Genomic DNA, 7,552 nt, shown 5'->3' with positions numbered 1-7,552 from the left:
CAAACCCAAATTCTCCCCACGTCCCATATGCCAGTGATTGTGACCACTAGGTCTGTGTAGTGACGGACCCAGTGGCTACAATTCTGTCCCGTCCCCCACCAAAATTCCTCATAGTGCAAAGTTATGTGGAACCAACACACCCACCCAGCCCTTTCATTGCAGAACCGTGATGGCTACACTGCATTGGGGGGCTTGCCATGGTCCTTGTGCTGATGGATGAATTTCAGCCAGAACAAATAAACACCTTTACTTATTTCTGGGCCACAGGCTCTTTTATCAGTGTTGTCTCCGATGGTATTCTCATGCACAATAAAGAACAGGATGATAGTTATGGGATTTGGGCCTTGTGGGAAGTTTTGAACAGATGCATAAGCATAACTGCATTTTTGTAATATTATAAAATCAAGCCTTTTGGCGCACAGGCTTCTTGCCCAGGTAAAGGCAGACTTATTACACTAGGCAGCACATTAAGGTGTGTCAGTCTCTAAGCTAACAGAACAACATGCTTGTGTTACCTGAGTTAATTCCACAACATTTGGAACCTGCTCTCAGAGGGAGCAGAGTTACAAGGAGCCTGGAGCAGCGGCTCATCGGGAGAAATAATCTCAGGCAACAAAAATGGATTGGAAACTTCACTCTGTGCAATATTTCTTGCGGGACATCTTTATAATCGTGGCACTTTATTTCCACACATGTGGAACAGGTAGGAAGTTCTGAATCTTTCTTTTTTAATGTAGAGAGCTTTGAAAGGACAAAGGAAGTGTGTCTAATAAAGTTTGGAAGAGGTTTTTTAAGAAGGCTGGGAATATGACGTGCAAGCGGGGGAGTGTGTGGAGAAGTTTCACATAGTCTCAGAATATTTATTTTCCTATAAATGTGCATGCAACGTAGAGATATTAGATTAAGGTGCAAAACAGCAGAGGCATTTTTCTAGTGAACATTTATTATAGCAGGGAATTGGGAAGAGGGAGATGGAGAAAGAGAGAGAGCGAAAGAAGGAAAAAAAGAAAAGCTAAAAGGGCTGCGGACAGAACTTTGTAATGTCTCACTAACAAAGGATAACCACGTACTTCAGAGCAATAAGTCAAAGCAGGAGTGGGTTGTGCGTGCTCATCCATAAGAAATACAAATAATAAATGTGCTCTGCTGCTCCTATTGCATTTTCTCTTTGCACCAACCAAAGGGGATGTCTGCATTGTTATTTTTATAGCTGCTCATCTTGTTAGTACAGGTGTTCTTTCTATTTATATAGAAATAATCTGCTGTATTGCTAATGTAGCCGATGATTTTCGTTTATTTAGTCTATGCACAAGTTACACTCATTTTAATGCCCACTAGTATGGGATGCATAAATATTTGTTTTTGTACATTGCCTGTGCTGCAAGTTCCGAGAAAGATGTTTTTCCCCCTATGTTTCAATTCAAATGGATTATTTCAGCCATGCAAATAAAATGCTGCATGTAGTATTTTATAGTGAAAGATTAGGTGGGTAAATCAGCAAATGGCCCTTTCTGCAAACTTCCTCCAGGTGACTGTGGTGGTTTCTCTTCCTACATACACCCCATCTCAAAACCACCACACACAACTAGGCATGGCGGCCAGTCCGAGGTCAGGGTTAGGATAATAGTGTGAAGGGGATGAATAACGCCGGTCAGAACGCAGGGGCATTGGCAGAACTGTGCCGAGGGTCCAGGACTGGAATAGCAAGGATTGCTAGTAAATTGAGATTGTGACCTACTGTCAGAGCTAGACTGGACAACTTTTAGAAGCATCAGACCAGCTTTTAGAAGCACCGGTAGATTTGACTGGAGAACTTGGTATTGTAATAATAAGCGTTTCTGTCTATCATGAATGAGGTACGTTGATGACACAGCGTGGAAGAGTCAGTAAAGGAATAGCAAGGTGTGTAGCAAATTGGCATTTAGGTACATTGACAGCTGTGTGAGGACTCAGGGATGGCATAGAATCATAGAATATCAGGGTTAGAAAGGACCTCAGGAGGTCATCTAGTCTAACCCCTTGCTCAAAGCAAGGCCAATCCCTACTCCCCCCCCTTTTGTTTTGTTTTCCCCAGATTCCTAAGTGGCCCTCTCAAGGATTGAGCTCACAATCCTGGGTTTAGGGGGCCAATGCTCAAACCACTGAGCTATCCCTCCCTGCAGAGCAGCAAAGCTCTGCAGATCAGGCTTGCGGTGCTTGGGAGAGCTGTGTGGCTAAGAAGCTTGCACATCACTTGCCTGTACGGTACCTAGCCCTAATCAGTGCTGTTAATCTCTCTCTTACATAGAATTCACTGTGCCTTGTGGTTAGGACATGTGCTATTTGCTTAACAGATTCTCATAGAGCAATGTCTCCGTTTGACAGCGACATTCCTTGTCACTGGAAACAGGCTCAGGCTTGCGACATGCTGTCAATTCTCCAGTGGGCGGGTGACAAGTAAGATGTGATATGTTCCTGCTATTTGCAGCTCGTTAGAACCAAGAGGATTGACATGACTTCATTATTGACTGGGATAATGGAGCAGAGAGTACGCGTATACATTTTGCAAATGAACTAAACTGGGAGAGGTTGCAAGGGCTTTAGAGGGCAGGATTAGAATTCAAAACGACCTTAACAAATTGGAGAATTGGTCTGAATTCAACAAGATGAAATTCAATAAAGAGAAGTGCAAAGTATTTCAGTTAAGGAAAAAATCAAATGCACAACTATAAAAGAGGGAATAGCTGGCTAGAAAAGGATCTGGAGGGTATAGTGGATCTCAAACTGAATATAAGTCAACAATGTGATGCTGTTGCAGAAAAGGCTAATATCATTATGGGGTGTATTAACAGAATGGTTGTATGTAAGACACGGGAGGTAACTGTCCCATCCTACATGGCACTAGCGAGGCCTCAGCTGGAGTTCGGTGTCCAGTTCTGGGCATCACACTGTAGGAAAGATGTGGACAAATTGGAGAGATTCCAGAGAGCAACAAAAGTGATAAATGATTTAGAAAACCTAACCTCTGAGGAAAAAATTTAAAAACTGGGTATGTTTAGTCTTGAGAACAGAAGACTGAAGGGGGAACCTGATAAGTGTCTTCAGATATGCTAAAGGCTGTTATAAAGAGGACTTGGATCAATTATTCTCCATGTCCACTGAAGGCAGGACAAGAAGTAATGGGTTTACTCTGCAGCCAGGGAGATTTAGGATAGTTAAGCTCTGGACCAGGCTCCCAAGGGAAGTTGTGAAATCCCCATCACTGGAGGTTTTTAAAGAAATGGACAAACACCTGTAAGGGATGAATCATAGAATACCAGGGCTGGAAGGGACCTCAGGAGATCATCTAATCCAACCTGCTGCTCAAAACAGGACCGATCCCCAGACAGATTTTTGCCCCAGATCCCTAAATGGTCCCCTTAAGGATTGAACTCACAACCCTGGGTTTAGCAGGCCAATGCTCAAACCATTGAGCAATCCCTCCCACCTTGGGCTAGGTTTACTTTGTCCTGTCTCATTGCAGGGGGCTCAAGTTGATAACCTCTCAAGGTCCTTTCCAGTCTGACATTTCTGTGATTCTATGACCATATTGAACACAAATACCGGTGTTTTGTTAGTAAACAACATTATTAATCTTTCAGGTTTTCTCTCTAGATAATGACAAAAAGATCCATTTTGGTGTATGTTGCAATAAGATATTAATTGTAGTAAACATTAAGACTGAGTTTTTCAAAGCTGTTTAGTGGGTTTGGATGTCTAATTTCCATTAATTTTCATGGGAATTGGGTGTCCAAATCCCTTTGTTATAGTTGTACTCACAGGCCCCAAATGGGGTTGGAGTCACAGCATGCTGGGCATTGGACAAACATGATAGGAGACAATCCCTACGCCGGTAGCGCTTACAATCTAAAGGACACAAAGCAGACAAAGAACAGGGGAAGGGGATATGACATACAAACAAATGAATATGTTGAGGAACTGGTAAATGAATATAGTGAAGCTGTGTTAGTTACAAGTGGTGCTGGTGGTTTTAATAGAGACAGAGTGGAGCTAGCAGGAATGAGGAAGGTTAGTAAGAGTAAGTTATATGTGTGAGAACAGAACACTGGAATTTTTGGCTTGGAGAAAGAAGAGGAGTAAAACCTGCAAAAAGGCTGAGGGCCAGATTTTAGGTGCCTAGGTGCTTTTGAAAATCCTATTAGGCACCTAGCTGCATCTTTTGACACGTAAATACCTTTACAAATCTGCCCTTTAGTGAGATTTAGGCTGCTAAATCATGTAGGAGCCTTTGAAAATTTCCCTCAGGATTCATAAAAGTTCAAGAAGGGTTTATCAGTGATGTAATTGGAAGCATTAATTATAAAAATATTGCTTGGGAACTATGGGATACAGAAACCAGGGAGCCGATACCACTCATCTTTACAATTTAACTAGCACTTTATGTCTTCAAAGTATTTTACAGACATTAGCTAATTAATCCTTATACTCCCTGGTTAGAAGGGAAAGATTATTAGCTCTGTTTTATGGATGGGGACACAGGCACAGGAAGGTGAAGGGACCCGTCCCAGGCCACGCACTGAGTCAACAGCAGAGCTGGGATTGGAATTTAAGAGCACAGCTGGGCGAATAATGGATTTTTCAGTTCTCTGGCAACTCAATTTAGAAAATAAAAACGTTTAATTTCAGGTCAAACCAAAACCAAACACTTTCAATTTTTTTCAGTGAATTGAAAAGTAAAAAAATTTCAAGTCAGGTTGAAACAAAAAGTTGATTTTTTTTGGTTTCGATCTTGGGCATTTTTTTACACCATGCCATGGAGGGGAGGAGGTCGCACCTTCCTTGTGACCTTCACCTCGGTCATTAGAGCAGTCCCTGAAATGTGGGAGCCGAGGTCTGGCTCTCCCTCTGCCCGAGGTGGAGAAGGGACAGTGTCCTAGCCACTGGGCTATGGGATATTCTGGTGTGGGGCTTTCTCAATGAATAATTAAATACTCATTGGAGCACCGACTTGAAATTGGGTCTCCCACATCCTAGGCAAATGCCCCAACCACCACATCATAGATCATCGTCTCTCTCTTTCCTTGGTACAATGAGTAGTCATTGTTAGAGGGCTTATTCCTTCACCCGCTCACTTCCCTGGTCCTTCTCGCATGAACAGAGAGCAACAATATCCGAAGTCCGAAGGTGCAAACAATTCAATGTTTATTGGGGTGAACTTCCAGCAAGCATGATTCCAGTTTCCTTCCTTAGTGTCCCCCTTCCCAGTTCTGACACCACAAAGCCTTGCCTGTGTCCCTGTTCCCATTCCCCGTTCCCATTCCCCCACCCTTAGCAAAACATGATTCCAATTCCCCCCCATTCCCTGTTCCCATTCTCCCCACTTGACTTCCTGATTGACTGCAGATTATATAGTAAACCTGAGTTCTGCTTAGCTATACCTTAACCAATCATTTTACTGAAATTTAACTAACCAATCCTAAACATATTGTAACAGGTTTATTTAACCAATTATATCCCACCACCTTAATTGGTTTATGATGTATATTTGGTTGTCGTGGTAATTGAATCTTGTGTTACTATGGCAACTGAGTTAGATTATTAGGGAATAGCCCAGCCAGTTTTGGCTGGTTAAACTGTTGCCCACAAGGATATAACAGTTTACGCCCAACAAAATTAATTAGACAGCAGACAGAAACAATCACAGAACCAGACAGAGATTATACAGACAAACAATAGGGAAGTGGAGACTACAGTGACAGAACAATACAGAAATGAGGATTTTACACCGCAGCTATTGATCAGTGAGTTCTTGCCAGACAGGATGCTATCAAACTAAGTTTTCTTTAAATCTTTTAGGCTCTTCGCTTTCTCTGGAGGTGATCGATCGGATCCCCTTTCTAACAGCCCCAGATTGCCTTATTTCTGTGTGACTAGTTTGGAATGTGAGGATGTGACCGGTCGCTTCCCAGTTTATGGCTGGCCTCTGCTAGGGTTACCATATTTCAGCAAGCAAAAAAGAGGACGGGAGGAGCCCCGCCCTAGCCCCTCCCACTTCCCGCCCCCCCAGAACCCCCAACCCTCCCCCCGTTCCTTGTCCCCTGACTGCCCCCTCCTGGGACCCCTGCCCCTAACTGCCCCCCAGGACTCCACCCCCTATCTAAGCCTCCCTGCCTCTTGTCCCCTGACTGCCCCAACCCTTATCCACACCCCCACCCCCAGACAGACCCCTGGGACTCCCACGCCCCATCCAACCACTCCCCACCCCCTGACAGCCCCCCCCAGAACTCCCAACCCATCTAAACCCCTCTGCTCCCTATCCCCTGCTTCAGAACCTCCCTGCCCCTTCTCCTGCCCCCTGCCCCCCTTACCCTGCTGCTCAGAACAGGGTGTTGGGCTCTGTGCGAGCCGGACACGTGGCTGCGCTCCCCAGCACAACAAAACCCGGTCCCTGGCCCTGCACAGTGCTGCCGGAGCCGGGCTGCAGGGCAGAGCTGCCGGCTCAGAATGCAGGGCGGATCCAGCTCCTCTACAGCTGCTCCGGAGTCCAGCCCGGGACTTTCCTGCAGCCCTCCCAGTCGCTCGCTCTGCTCTGCCGGGGGAGAGGGGAAATCCCGGACATTGTGAGTGATTTACAAATTCCCCCCGGACGCTATTTTTAGCACAAAAAGGAGGACATGTCCGGGTAAATCCGGACGAATGGTAACCCTAGCCTCTGCTGCTTAGCCGAAGGCCTTAGCCTAAGAACAGGGCCTCAGACTGTCACAGTAAGAGAAGGCCCTAAACAGGCAGACAGTGATTTTGATTCTCTCTTTTATACCTCTATAACTAGCTAAGTGATAAGAATACACCTACATTCTTAAAGTATAGACCTTTGCAGACAGGCCTGAGTATCTAGGGTTACCATTCGTCCGGATTTACCCGGACATGTCCTCCTTTTTGTGCTAAAAATAGCGTCCGGGGGGGAATTTGTAAATCACTCAAAATGTCCGGGATTTCCCCCCCAGGCAGAACGAGGTGCGGCTGGGAGGGCTGCAGGAAAGTCAGTCTCTCGCATGGGGCTCTGGCAGCCAGAGCCCTTCCCCCTGCAGCTTGCCGGGACTCCGGAGCAGCTGTAGAGCTCCTCCTCCCCCCCTCGCCCCCCGCATTCTGAGCCAGCCGGGTCGTTTGCATCGGCCTCGGCAGCTCCTCCTCCCCTGCAGCCCAGCGCCCCGCTCCGGCAGCACTGTGCAGGGGCAGGGACCGGGTTGTGTGTTGCGCTGGGGAGCGCAGCCACGTGTCCGGCTCCGCACAGAGCCCAACACACTGTTCTGAGCGGCAGGGTAAGGGGGCCAGGGGGCAGGAGAAGGGGCAGGGAGATTTTGGAGAGGGCAGTCAAGAGATGGGGGGGGCTTTTGGGGGAGGATGGAGAAGGTTTTGGGCAGTCAGGATACAGGTAGGGGGTAGGGTCCTGGGGGGCAGTTTGGGGGGTGTCTTAGGAGGGGGCAGTCAGGGGACAAGGAACAGGGAGGCTTAGGTAGGGGGTGGGGTTCTGGAGGGCAGTTAGTGGCAGGGGTCCCAGGAGGGGGCAGTCAGG

This window comes from Trachemys scripta, chromosome 22 (genome assembly GCF_013100865.1).
Source record: "Trachemys scripta elegans isolate TJP31775 chromosome 22, CAS_Tse_1.0, whole genome shotgun sequence".
Taxonomy (NCBI): domain Eukaryota; kingdom Metazoa; phylum Chordata; order Testudines; family Emydidae; genus Trachemys; species Trachemys scripta.
This window is presented reverse-complemented; position numbering follows the sequence as displayed.